Raw genomic sequence first — 13,094 nt, 5'->3', positions numbered from 1 at the left:
CACTACCAACAATACTTTCAACCTTCAAATTGTCAGATGAAGGAGAAGACGAGGAGAGGAAGCCACTTTAAACCATGATGCAGCCTACAGTATGTGCAAATGTGTTCAGAGAACATTTCCAAGGATGTAAGCTCCGTGGAGAGGACAAAGGGGCAAGGGCCTCGGGTATTCGTCGGTACAGACAATTTAATTTGAACTTCTGATGACATTTAGCGAGACCAAGCCTTGGCATTCTACAAGCCCATTCGCCGCTCTCAATGCATTAATAATGTCAGATTTTACTTTTTTAATTTCCTACCATTTTGTCCTTTCCTGTATATTGGCTGTTTTTGTTTTCTTTGTGTTGTCGTAATTGAGTTATTTGATTCTTTACAATAGTTATTCTCTGTATCTGAGTTTTAGCCACGTTTCAGCCCATTGCCCTGTGTTCCCATCTAGCTATTCATCTTATGCACCAATTGTCATTCATTGTCCCCATGCTGGGTTAAAGATGCTCATTAACAACTTGTTAAACAGCATGAGTAGTATTCTCTTAGGAGGACAGAAGAGGTTCACAACTGGTCAGGTCATATGTCCATGGATGCCTGAGGCACTGGGATGGGACTCTACTGTCCAGACTAGAATCTGCTTCTCCCACAGAGAACCAGCCATAGCTATGAGGCTAGCCAGACCACGCCACAGTAGGAAGGGAACAGGGAAAAGACAGGATGAGCATCCTAAAGGGAGCATCCTGGTGCTTCACCCACATTGTAACCATTTGGCCTGTTGACAGTATTTGCCTGAAAACAAAAAGGGGCATGGTGTTAAGCCTTAACGCTTGTAGAAAAGGAGCATTAAAAAGCACATCCCCTCTGGAGGATGGAACAACTGGTGTAGGGCTATGCTGTGTCTAGTCCTTAGTCCCTGGAGCACTAAGAGACCATGATGCACCACTGAGGGCTTCTGAAAAGACACTGCCAACATGACAGTGAGTGTTTGATTTTGTCCCAAATCCCCATAACATGTCGACAGCTGTGGAGGATTAGAAACTGGGCACAACTTATATTCCAGACCCCTTTTCTAAATAGTTTTCAATTATTTTGCCGTAATGACTTAATCCCATCGTGGACATGGTTCAATGTTCACATGCTTTATGGGTGGGGAAAAGGGTCAAATTAATTCAGCGGGATTGATAAAGCTAAGCCTCCCACCAATGAATAATTTAGTGCAATGTTATTAGCTGCACATAAACAGACGTGCAGCATGGGGCTAAGCCTAAATGATGGGGATGTGTGAGAACTAATGAGCGACATTAGCATACACTAGCTTGTTTATTAATGTGCATGTTAAGAAAGAAGGAGGGTTCCTCCACAAAACCAGTTGTGACTCTGGAGCTGGTGTAGAGAAGATGTGCATGGCCAGGTGAAGTTGTGACTAGAGCTGGTGTAGAGAAGATGTGCATGGCCAGGTGAAGTTGTGACTCTAGAGCTGCTGTAGAGAAGATGTGCATGGCCAGGTCAAGTTGTGACTCTAGAGCTGGTGTAGAGAAGATGTGCATGGCCAGGTGAAGTTGTGACTCTAGAGCTGGTGTAGAGAAGATGTGCATGGCCAGGTGAAGTTGTGACTCTAGAGCTGGTGTAGAGAAGATGTGCATGGCCAGGTGAAGTTGTGACTCTAGAGCTGGTGTAGAGAAGATGTGCATGGCCAGGTGAAGTTGTGACTAGAGCTGGTGTAGAGAAGATGTGCATGGCCAGGTGAAGTTGTGACTAGAGCTGGTGTAGAGATGTGCATGGCCAGGTGAAGTTGTGACTAGAGCTGGTGTAGAGAAGATGTGCATGGCAACAATAACATGGCACGACCATCTTGGAAACATTGAGCAGGCAAGGAGCCAAACCTATCTGGAATGAAATGGAGCCGGTGTGTTACTAGGCAGGGTATGGCATCCACAGGACTTTATATTACTGTACCCGAGGGCAGATTAATGCAGAGGGTGACCTCATTTATAAAGCAGCTCCTGTGATAATCCGGAGAAACATATCACACCTGCCTGCAGAGCATTACCAAGGCCAGGGAGGTTGAGGTAGCCCATCTTGTGCTAGCTAGGTAGACCAGTCTAAATCAGAAGGCGTAAATTAGTTTACAAGTCTGAAATGGCACCTCATTTCCTATAGTGCACTCCTTTGGGCAGAGTGCCAAGTGACTCAGGCCAACACAGAACTAGTGTACTTGCCCCCCCGGGGGCACGTTTTGAGTTTTGCCCTACCACTATTCAGCTGAATCAAATAATCAAAGCTTGATGAGTTGGTACTTTCTTATCAGTACTTTTAATGCACCGAGTAACCTGCATGTTCAGCTGCATGTTCAGAAGGCCTACATAAGGTTGGATTTGAATTGATTCTACAGGTAGGGTATTATAACAGACCAACTCATTTCTGGAAGCTTGGGGATATTGTGCCTGGCCCTTCCCTAGCATTCAACCATCTCCTCTAAAAGGGGAGGTAATCTTGTCTCAGGGCATGGGGGAAACAACACTTCATCTATGCCGGGGCACGCCTCCACTCCCGCCAGCGTTACCCCGGCAACAGTGAGGTATGGCAGAGAAAGACAAGTAGTAATAAAAGAATGAAACCAATAAAGGAGGGTTTTTCTGCTTTCTTTTCATTGTCCTCTGATAGCAATGACATTCGAGGAATCTGTCCCTTAACGTTGTGACTGCCCTTACCGGTGTTGAAAATAACCGTATAATGCACGAGGACGGAGGCCTGCACATGCCTATTCAAACAACTGACATGAAATTAATATGAATGTAGCTTGGAGAGAATATCCCGGTGAGCGATGCAAGGTGAGCAGCATCAGGCTCGTCTCACAACACAATGGCGACCTGTCATTCAGGGCAGGTTGTGCAGAAAATACATTTGCCGGTTATTTTGGCAATACGCGTCACATACAGTGGGGCAAAAAAGTATTTATTTAGCCACCAATTGTGCAAGTTCTCCCACTTAAAAAGATGAGGCCTGTAATTTTCATCATAGGTACACTTCAACTATGACAGACAAAATTAGATTTTTTTCTCTCCAGAAAATCACATTGTAGGATTTTTAATGAATTTATTTGCAAATTATGGTGGAAATAAGTATTTGGTCAGCTACAAACAAGCAAGATTTATGGCTCTCACAGACCTGTAACTTCTTCTTTAAGAGGCTCCTCAGTCCTCCACTCGTTACCTTTATTAATGGCGCCTGTTTGAACTTGTTATCAGTATTAAAGACACCTGTCCACAACCTCCACTATGAATGAATAATAGTGTTGTTTGACGTGACAAGGAATGAAAAAGACATGGAGGCGTTCATAGAATTAGGAATTACAATACTAATAGATTCTCAATGGAGGCATTCATAGAATTAAGAATTACAATACTAATAGATTCTCAATGGAGGCTTTCATAGAATTAGGAATTACAATACTAATAGATTCTCAATGGAGGCATTCATAGAATTAAGAATTACAATACTAATAGATTCTCAATGGAGGCTTTCATAGAATTAGGAATTACAATACTAATAGATTCTCAATGGAGGCGTTCATAGAATTAGGAATTACAATACTAATAGATTCTCAATGGAGGTGTTCATAGAATTAGGAATTACAATACTAATGGATTCTCAATGGAGGCGTTCATAGAATTAGGAATTACAATACTAATAGATTCTCAATGGAGGCATTCATAGAATTAGGAATTACAATACTAATAGATTCTCAATGGAGGCTTTCATAGAATTAGGAATTACAATACTAATAGATTCTCAATGGAGGCGTTCATAGAATTAGGAATTACAATACTAACAATTGCAGTCCTTGAGTGACAGGGGGCGGGGTTGGTGAGAGGGAGCGAGACAACTCAAGTAGTGGAGTAAACTATAAAAACTAAGTGGCGTATAACATTTAACAAACCAAACACTGAAATACCGTTATAGAAAATAAAGTAAAGACCCAAACCCGGTCCGTGCATCAATAGCGGTATACCTAGTATATTGGTCCTAACCTAGGCCTAGCCTATATAATAGTGCCAACTAACTGCATGGCATACTTCAAGGCAGGGTTTCTGAACTACACCTTTTGGTTTTTCCACCTAACACGACACAGCTGACTCAAATAGTCAAAGCTTGATGAGTTGGTTATTTGAATCAGCTGTGTAGTGCAGGGGCAAAAACCAAAACGTACACCCAGCTTCAAGGGATAGGCCTACTTCACCACCCACCCTTGTATAAAAGAATGAGATACCTTCACGTATACCTAAAAAACAGTCTCAAGTCAAACAGTGGAAAAGATGGGCACCATTTAATGAAATGGAATAATATGGTGCCACTGACAATCTTTCCAATTCAAATGGGACTGAGGCCTGCGGTTTTCTCTGAACGCATATAGTGGGATCGACACAACAGCCCCCTTTAAGTCTAAAACCTGCAGACACTGATATTTTGGGTTAACAATCCCTTTAAATCAACGGCATCCGAGGGATGTGAAGTCAGTGAGTTACAGGCAGGGTGGTTGGGAGATATGGGCTCCCAACCACCCTGCCTGTATATACCACTCAACAGGAATGAGACACCACATCAAGTGAGCCGTTAATGAGCAGTATTGATGAAGCCATCTCAATAGCTGAACACTAGTCAACTTTGTCCAATTCAAGAGAGTAGCCCGAGGTAGAGGTCTGTTTAATTTCTAAGAAATCTAATTGGTTGTGTGCGTGCGCACGTGTTTGTTTCCAGGCACAATTTTAATGGTTTCCCACCAAATGTGATTAAAACGATATTGAATAAACATACATCTTTTCCGCAGGTACGCCGGCCACCCCAAAGAGAGGAATGATTAACAGTGTTTTCATGCATGGGCAGGCAGCTCAGGAGGGTCAGGGCATAATGAAATGTTTTCATGTTTAATGCACAAAAGGAGGACTTGTTAAAGGCTCTCCCTTCAATGGCATTCAGACAATCTGTCAAATCCAGTTTTAATTAGAGACATGTTTTGAATGGGAGATGAGATGGCCTGGCTGGAGTACGGGTTATTCTTCTGTGAGACTGTTTTTAATTCATGTTCATGTGAGGGAAGAGGTTCAGCGTGAGGATTATTGATCAGTGTGTGACAGCGACCAAACAAAATGAATTACAGTGTGGAAGTCATTTGTTCTTCTGTAATCATAGCTGTATTACAAACAGCCAAAGAAAGCTCACAGAGCATTGAATGACGTGAAGCTGGCTGCAACACTGGTAAAGATGCCACACAGTTGGTTGCACTGAACTGATAAGTACAATAAACACAATATAACAGATATGGTGGCAGACCCCAAGACATGTTGGCTGTGAGGATTATGATGGAGCAGCTCCTGCCTTTACCCATCGAAGGCAGCGGAATAGAATGCAAATTAAACTAGTTGAAATGGTGGTGGGAAGTTGATAATGACACAGTCCTGCCTACAGGCAGGCAAACATGTATCCCTCAAACTGCTGTTTAAGAGAGGAATGATGAAAGGCTTACACAATTGAAAACACACGTGCATTCCTACACTAGGGGACATTATCACCAGACCATTGTGACTGAAGGGGCTTTATCACCAGGCACTGAAGGCAGGCTCTCAATGTGTCACACTGGCTTCTCCTGAAGCACGTCAGGGCAGCAACAGCCCACTTTATAGAGCCATTCATTTGCTCACTAAATTACATCTGAAATTCTCCTGAAAAGGCTGATTGTGTCAAACAAGTCCAGGGAAACTAGTTTGACACCACTTTGCTTGACAACTGCTGCCAAGCGACAATAGCCCAATAAGAAAAGGTAGCTTGAAAACGGTTGGAAATAACAAAAGGAGCTAATCCAAGGCCCCTAGTCCTTTGTTGAACACTGGTGGTGTGCAGGACCGTACACAGACCTTTCAGGGGACAGGTGATAAAAAGAAAAAGCACCATATAAAAAATGTGTTCTTTCAGAATTCATATGTAGAAATGTATAACATACTGTACAAACTGCTTCTGTAGCTAGTTATATTTTAGCATAGGCCTATTTATTAAGGCATCACACTCACTCATCACAAATTGCAAGCTCGTTCGTTACATTTGAATCATTTAGCAGACTTACAGGAGCAATTGGGGTTAAGGGGGTTGATCAAGGGCACAGACTGATTTTTCACCAAGTCTGCTCAGTGATTAGAACCAATGACCTCTCTGTTACTGTTACTGACCCAATGTTCTTAACCACTACCTGCCACCCAGTGTGGCCCAAAGACATGATGGACATGGGGAAAAGAGGGTAGGCTATCAGCTGAACATGGATGTTGATGACGATGAATGTAAATCTGCTAGTTAGCTAGACCTATCATTTTTTTTTACTGGTTATGATTTATCTTCAATGCTTTTAAATAATATCTTCATAATATAGCCATGATATTTGGTTGGCTGGCTAGTGGCTAGTGTGGATATTTTAGTATATGGTGGCTAGCTAGCGTCTAGACCCGTGGTTGGCAAAATGTGTGTGTGTGTGTGTGTGTGTGTGTGTGTGTGTGTGTGTGTGTGTGTGTGTGTGTGTGTGTGTGTGTGTGTGTGTGTGTGTGTGTGTGTGTGTGTGTGGTGGGGGATTCAACTTACTCTTGAAAGTTGTAATAGTAGAATGCAAAATGGTTATTCCTCGACCTAATAAGAATCACAGTTTGAATTGAAAGGCTTTTCTACTTGGCTTTGAACTGATCAAGCCTGGAGTCAATGTTAAATGTAGCCTATAGAATGAATCGATTTCATTAACACAGCTTATATTTCACAATTTTTAGGGACACTAATGGTTCCAAGAAAATGCAGAGTAATGTATTAAAATATTCCTAAGAGCTTAGGGCGGCAAGGTAGCCTATTGGTTAGAGCGTTGGACAAGTAACTGGAAGGTTTCAAGTTCAAACCCCGAGCTGACACGGTACAAATCTGTCGTTCTGCCCCTGAACAAGCAGTTAACCCACTGTTCCTGTTTGAATGATGCCTGAGTATAACAGAACTCATATGGCAGGCAGGCAAAAACCTGAGAAGAAATCCAAACAGGAAGTGAGAAATCTGAGGTTGGTCCTATTGAATTCACAGTGGGATATGAATGAAGTTGCACTTCCTATGACTTCCACTAGATGTCAACCATCTTTAGAAAGTTGAATGAGGCTTCTACTGTGTGGGGGCCTGGAATAAGAGCTGAATGAGTCAGGTTACTGGCAGAGCCGACCTGTAATATAATAACACACATTGTGAGATTGGTAAGCTAGTGAAATGAGGGATGCACGATATATCGGTGAACATATCGGAATCGGACGATATTAGCTAAAAATGCCACAATCAGCATCGGCACGATGTCTAGTTTAATGGCGATATGCAAAACCGATGTCAAAGCTGATGTGCATACCTAGCTAACGTAATGACGCCACAAAAAACACAGTGCTACACAGAACAAAATCTGAAAAATACTAAGCACAGACTTCCAACAACTAAACAAGTTCAAGTCGAGCAGTCATTTGAAAGAGTAAGGAAATTTCAGCGAGACAAGTCAAAGGCAAAATCCATTAACGCCAAGATAACGGAATTCATTTTCCTTGTTGCCCTACCAGAGTTACACAGTATTGTTGAAACTCACATCTATGAGTTACTTGCTATGTTACTGCCATTAGCTTCACGGCTGACATTTGGACCAGCGATGTCAGCCCCATGAGCATGCTGAGTCTGACAGCAACAGTGGGACGACAAGGATTTCATACTGAGGAAAGCCGTATTGCATGCTCAAGAATGTGCTGTTTCTCATACCACTGCTGCCATTTCAATGGCTTTTGGGAACATGTTTGAAACATGAACACACTCCTAGCGCCATTCGAACAGACTCAAGAAATAAGCTAATCAACTGCGTATGTAGCAGACGGGATACCCTTTGTCATGGCATTGAAAGGCCTGCTCAACAAAACCCCACAGTCTGTATCGGCAGTTAAAACTTGCAAAAGTACTCGAGGCTGTGAACAAGCGATTCGGTGGCATTCTCTCTGAGCCTCTATACTGTGTCGCCATGTTTGGCAGCATGAGTGAAGGATGCTTTGTTGCGAAATAGGAAGCCGATTCTAGATTTAATTTTGGATTGGAGATGCTTAATGTGAGTCAGGAAGGAGTTTACAGTCTAGTCAGACACCTAGGTATTTGTAGTTGTTCACATATTCTAAGTCAGAACCGTCCAGAGTAGTGATGCTGGACGGGTGGTCAGGTGCGGGCAGCGATCGGTTGAAGAGCATGGAGGCCACGGAAGGAGAGTTGTATGGCATTGAAGCTTGTCTGGAGGTTTGTTAACACAGTGTCCAAAGGCCAGAGGTATACAGAATGGTGTTGTCTGCGTAGAGGTGGATCAGAGAATCACCAACAGCAAGAGCGACATCATTGATGTATACAGAGAAGAGAGTCGGCTCGAGAATTGAACCCTGTGGCACCCCCATAGAGACTGCAAGAAGTCCGGACAACAGGCCCTCCGATTTGACACACTGAACTCTATCAGATAAGTCGTTGGTGAACCAGGCGAGGCAGTCATTTGAGAAACCAAGGCTGTTGAGTCAGTTGATAAGAATGTGGTGATTGACAGAGTCGAAAGTCTTGGCCAGGTCGATGAATACGGCTGCAAAGTATAGTCTCTTATCGATGGTGGTTATGCTATCGTTTAGGACCTTGAGCATGGCTGAGGTGCATCCCATGAGCAGCTCTGAAACCAGATTGCATAGCGGAGAAGGTACGGTGGGATTCGAAATGGTCGGTAATCTTTTTTAAACTTGGCTTTCAAGACCTTAGAAAGGCAGGGTAGGATGGATATAGGTCTGTAGCAATGTGGGTCTAGAGTGTCTCCTTTGAATATGACCGGCAACTTTCCTATCTTTGGGAATCTCAGACGATACAAACAAGAGGTTGAACAAGCTAGTAATAGGGGTTGCAACAATTTCGGCAGATCATTTTAGAAAGAGAGGGTGCAGATTGTCTTGCCCAGCTGATTTGTAGGTGTCCAGATGTTGCAGCTCTTTCAGAACATCAGCTATCTGGATTTGGGTGAAGGAGAAATGGGGGTGGTTTGGGCGAGTTGCTGTGGGGGGTGCAGGGCTGTTGACCGGGGTAGGGGTAGCCAGGTGGAACGCATGGCCTTAGCTTTCCTAACTGCCTGTGTATATTGGTTCCTAACTTCCCTGAAAAGTTGCATATCAAGGGGGTTATTCGACACAAAAGCCTAATGTGAAAGGACCCAGCCAAACTGATCCCTGGCCTTGACCCTATCCCAATGTGAAAGGAGCCAGTAATGAAACCTTAAGATCTGAGAAAAGTTTATGACACTGCTTCACTGCTCAACCTTTCACACCATCTCCTGGTGTTGTTGTTTCCTTCATAAATAACCCCTGGTGTGAGTGGTCCAGTTATGGTGGGAGAGGTTCCCAGTTTCCAACATACTATTCATTAGACTATTTATTTTCTCACTTGCTCCTTCTACCTGAAGTGTGGACTCGTTCTATCCCCCTCTCTAGCTAGGTTTCCATGCGAATATTCAAAACTCCACATGAAAAAAATATGCACATCTTCCCCGCCAGTGGTGAGCCACCAAACTGACTTTTTTGCTGATGACAGTGCACACAAAATGTACTTTTTTTTTGCTTTACTTTTCATGTACCAAATAATAGTTGTCAGGAAAACTGTTGAGTTAAATAGTAAATGTGTCTACTCTGGTCTTGGCACATGCGCTCTAGCCAACCGCTCTCTAGCCAACTGCTCACAGTGCAGGTAGGCCGTGCGGGTGGGCCGTGCGGGTAGGCTAACCTACATGATGAGATTATGGACAAGAATAAGAGCGAGAATATTTTTTGTAGAACGGCAGTTAAGCGTCGACCATGTTCCTAGAAGACTCTGGCACTTTCACCAGCCTGTGAAGTTCATCTGCAGACTAATACACTGCATGGTTTCCCCCGAGTTGTAGCGGGAGGACCACACACACCATATAATCACGGCACTTTGATATGGTTATTATAACAATATATCACCACTTCTACTGCCATTTCTCACATAACTAATTTTACGGACAAAAAGATCAAACCATGTCGAGCGAACAAATTTGGAATTTAGCAAAATTGTACCAAAACTTCCTGTGTCCATAACAGCTGTCCTGATTTTGTTTTATACGGTAGGACTTTACAGGCAAAAAACTGTGGCTAGAAACGTGGTAAATGACAAAGCATTTGGCTGGAGGGAGTTTCCATCATAGCCCTTACACCAGTACATTACTTCCATTCATCCATGCACACTTTTGGGGAATCTGGCGGATATTCATTAAGACTAGAAACATGGCTGCCTATAAGTTTCTGCTTTATCCAACCACTGTCGTTGTCTTGAATACTGAATGTGGAACTGAAAAGGAGCCGGCAGCAGAGTTGCACCAGGCCTCCTTTACTTCCTACTTAATTTGGGAGTTAAGTCCCATGGGCATCACCTAAACATTTGTGGAGGCTGCTGAGGGGAGGATGGCTTATAATATTGGAAACCATGTGTTTGTTTCCATTCCACTGCTTCCACTCCAGCCTTTACCACAAGCCTGTCCTCCCCAATTAAGGTGCCACCAGCCTCCTGTGCTAGGCATAGGCCTGCATTGAAGTGTTATGTGACAGACAGTCACACTATCTGAAACTGAAGGAACCAACAGCCTGTCAGAATAAAGAGCAAGTAAACAAGGAAAGGAAGCTGGGAGTTGGCGGTTGTCTCTCTGTAATCTAGCTACTAAAATGACACAGCCCGCCAGGCAGTCCACCCTGCCCTGACCCTGCCATAAGCATCTCATAGCTGGGCTAGTAAGCTAGTGTCATCTGCTATGGCTAGTTTATAACTAAAGTTCTCCGTCCTCGGCATAAAGAGGAGACAAGTCAAACCTGTTTTTATGATTTCTGGAAGATCAATGTTTTTGGACTCATTCAGAAGGTTTTACCTGATTAAGTAGAAGATGCAAACTATTGTAAATTAATGTTTAAAGTTCCAGTGTGGGCTTTTTTTATTTCACCTTTATTTAACCAGGTAGGCAAGTTGAGAACAAGTTCTCATTTACAATTGCGACCTGGCCAAGATAAAGAAAAACAGTTTGCCACATAAAACGACACAGAGTTACACATGGAGTAAAACAAACATTACAGTCAATAATAGAGTATAAACAAGTCTATATACGATGTGAGCAAATGAGGTGAGATAAGGGAGGTACAGGCAAAAAAAGGCCATGGTGGCAAAGTAAATACAATATAACAAGTAAAACACAGGAATGGTAGATTTGCAGTGGAAGAATGTGCAAAGTAGAAATAAAAATAATGGGGTGCAAAGGAGCTAAATAAAGAAAGAAATACAATAAATACAGTAGGGAAAGAGGTAGTTGTTTGGGCTAAATTATAGGTGGGCTATGTACAGGTGCAGTAATCTGTGAGCTGCTCTGACAGTTGGTGCTTCAAGAGAAGTTGTCTGGCCTACACAGATCATCAAAGTTTAAACATGGAAGCTTCTGGACATGTTTAGAGTAGCATGCCACACAATCAATTGAATATGTGCTAAGTATCAAATCACTATGCAACTAACTACCACCTAAACGTGTGCACGGAACCTAATGTTAACAGTCCTCTCAGCCATATAAATGAATAGCTAATGCTCTGCTCTCAGCTGTGTAGGCAAATAAAGAAAAAAGCTGTGTAGGCATGTTATAGTGGTTGTCGTAGCAACCAAATATGGAGGGGGGGGCGGCCATAGAAATGGAGTACAGTAGCTAGCAAACGTTAGCTAACTAACAAAGCCCAATACAATAAACCCAACTAGCTATGTAGCTTGCATGTTAGCTTGTTGACACTGGCTGTATAGGCTAGTGCTATACTCACTTGTTCCTTAGCACCTGCCAGGCAGCCTCGATGTCCGCATACAGGTTCTTTTCTGACGGTTTCCCGCTGCTGACACCGTAGCCCGAATAATCATACGAGAAGACGTTGCAGTTTATCCTCGAACCGAGGCCGATGTAAAAACTGCACATTTGGCCTAAGTCCACTGCGTTACCGTGGGAAAAGAGCAACGTGTACCGGCTGTTGGGTGCGCATCGTACAAACATGCAACCCAGTCGGTTTCCCCGACTGGTTCTGGTGTTGAACACCTCGACAGCGTCCAGTTCACGTTGGGAGTACTGCCAGTCTGCTCGCTCGGTTAGATGCAGGCTACTCGTCCCGTTAGCATCGGTGTGTACGGAGTACGTGGGTTCGGGAGGGAGAAAGGCTAGTTTGGATGCGATGCGACTGGGACAGGGCGGGCAACAGAATAGCCAGCATAGTTCGCCGAGGAAAAACCATTCATCCTTGGGCCTTGTTCGGGCATTGAGGCTCGATAGACGCTTTTTCTTTGTAACACCAGCAAATGTATCCAGCTATGTTTTTTTTATCTATCTGGTAACAAAATAACAATAAAATATTTCGTAAGGAGCCAAACTAGCTGGCCACCTAGTACTAGCTAGGCTAGTAGCTGGCTAACTGGTTTCTCCTTTGTATAGCTTGGTAGCTAACGTGATTTACAAAACTCAGAAAGTCGTTAACATGGTTAACGATTTTTTTGTGTCTACAGAAGCGATATAACTTGCTTGTTATCATACAATTTCAAAACGTTGGTCGAATAATTAAGCTTATGTCAAACGTAAACGTCGAGTTAGCAGGCTAATACAATGTATGCAGCCATATCTTTCAGCAGTAACGACAAATATACGATTTCCGGTCGAACCGGATATCCTTTCGCACTTTTTCGTCAAAATCATGTTGATGACAGAACCGTAGTAGCAATAATATGCATATTATATAGTCACTTACTTGATAGTAGGCTATTATTGAAATATGAGTGTTTTCTCTAATGCATATGAAATCATGCAACAGCTTTGTTCATGCTAGCTACATCAATAGTTTGCCTGAAACCACAGTTTGAATGGAAAGAGTGTTGCTTTTCCTGTAATTGCATCTGAATAAATGCACATTCGTTGTCGATCCATTGGGTTGGAAACAAACATGCAAATTGCTGTGAAAACGGACATTTTAAGGA

The 13,094-nt window shown here is 43.0% G+C and overlaps 1 pseudogene; it reads right to left on the bottom strand.

The window, feature by feature from the left end:
* Window positions 1-12,800, bottom strand: part of LOC124021618 — a 29,155-nt pseudogene extending 16,355 nt beyond the window's left edge.
* Between the last annotated feature and the right edge of the window lie 294 nt (window positions 12,801-13,094).

This window comes from Oncorhynchus gorbuscha, unplaced genomic scaffold (genome assembly GCF_021184085.1).
Source record: "Oncorhynchus gorbuscha isolate QuinsamMale2020 ecotype Even-year unplaced genomic scaffold, OgorEven_v1.0 Un_scaffold_1144, whole genome shotgun sequence".
NCBI classification, from domain to species: domain Eukaryota; kingdom Metazoa; phylum Chordata; class Actinopteri; order Salmoniformes; family Salmonidae; genus Oncorhynchus; species Oncorhynchus gorbuscha.
Note: the sequence above shows the minus strand (reverse complement) of the source record. Positions and strands in the feature narration are given on the sequence as shown.